At 47.4% G+C, this 1406-nt stretch overlaps 1 pseudogene; it reads left to right on the top strand.

Moving 5' to 3' along the window:
* The first annotated feature begins 341 nt into the window (after window positions 1-341).
* The window catches only part of LOC138164768 (actin, cytoplasmic 1 pseudogene), a 95816-nt pseudogene continuing 94751 nt past the window's right edge, over window positions 342-1406 (top strand).

Below are 1406 nucleotides of genomic sequence, written 5' to 3'. Positions count from 1 at the left end.
TCTTCTCAGCAATGCAGTGATCCAAGACAATTCAAAAGGTCCTTGGTGGAAAATGCCACACACATCCCGAGAAGGTCCTATGGAATCTGAATGCAGATTGAAGCATATGATTTTCACTTATTTTGTTTTTTTCTTTCCCATGGTTTTCCCCTCTTGTTCTGATTCTTCCTTCACAACATGACAAATGTGGAAATATATTTAACATGATTGTACATGTATAATCTCTATCAGATTGCTTGTTGTCTTGGGGAAGGGAGGAAGGAAGGGAGGGAGAAAATTTTGGAACTCAAAATTTTACAAAAATTAATGTTGGGAGCTGTGAGCTCTTCCTCCCAGCATGCACTTGACTCTCCCCTGCCTCTAGGTGCGGCACCACCTCCTCTCTTCCCTTAAGGGTTTAAACTTGCCACTTCAAAGTTCGCCATGGATGATGATATTGATGCTCTCGTTGTTGACAATGGCTCTGGAATGTGCAGAGCTGGCTTTGCAGGAGACGATGCCCCTCGGGCTGTCATTGTTGTATGCCCCAGACATCAGGGTGTGATGGTGGGTATGGGCCAGAAAGACAGCTATGTGGGGGATGAGGCCCAGAGCAAGAGAGGTATTCTGACCCTTAAGTACCCCATTGAACATGGTATTGTCACCAACTGGGATGACATAGAGAGGATCTGGCATCATACTTTCTACAGTGAGCTCTGTGTGGCTCCTGAAGAGCTCACAGAAGCCCCATTGAACCCCAAAGCCAACAGAGAAAAGATGACTCAGATTATGTTTGAGACCTTCAGTTCCCCAACCATGTACATTGCCATCCAGGCTGTGCTGTCCCTGTATGCCTCTGCTCATACCACTGGTATTGTGATGGACTCTGGTGATGGTGTGACCCACACTGTGCCCATCTATGAAGGTTATGCCCTTCCCCACACCATCCTCCATCTGGATCTGGCTGGCCGTGATCTGATGGACTACCTCATAAAGATCCTGACCGAGAGAGGGTACAGTTTCACCACCACAGCTGAGAGGGAAATCGTGCATGACATCAAAGAGAAGCTGTGTTATGTCACCCTAGACTTTGAGCAGGAGATGGCCACTGCTGCATCCAGCTCCTCTCTGGAAAAGAGCTATGAGCTCCCTGATGGTCAGGTTATCACCATTGGCAACGAGAGGTTCTGGTGCCCAGAAGCTCTCTTCCAACCATCTTTCTTAGGTATGGAATCCTGTGGAATCCACAAAACTACCTTCAACTCAATCATGAAGTGTGATGTTGACATCCGTAAGGATTTGTATGCCAACACCGTGTTGTCAGGTGGTACCACCATGTACCCAGGCATTGCTGACAGGATGCAGAAGGAGATTACAGCCCTAGCTTCCAGCACAATGAAAATCAAGATCATTGCCCCACCTGAGTG

This window comes from Petaurus breviceps, unplaced genomic scaffold (genome assembly GCF_028583685.1).
Source record: "Petaurus breviceps papuanus isolate PSGF00001 unplaced genomic scaffold, PetGlider_PUasm1.0 207, whole genome shotgun sequence".
In the NCBI taxonomy this organism is placed as follows: domain Eukaryota; kingdom Metazoa; phylum Chordata; class Mammalia; order Diprotodontia; family Petauridae; genus Petaurus; species Petaurus breviceps.
The sequence above is the reverse complement of the archived record's forward strand: the minus strand, read 5'-3'. Positions and strand labels throughout refer to the sequence as shown.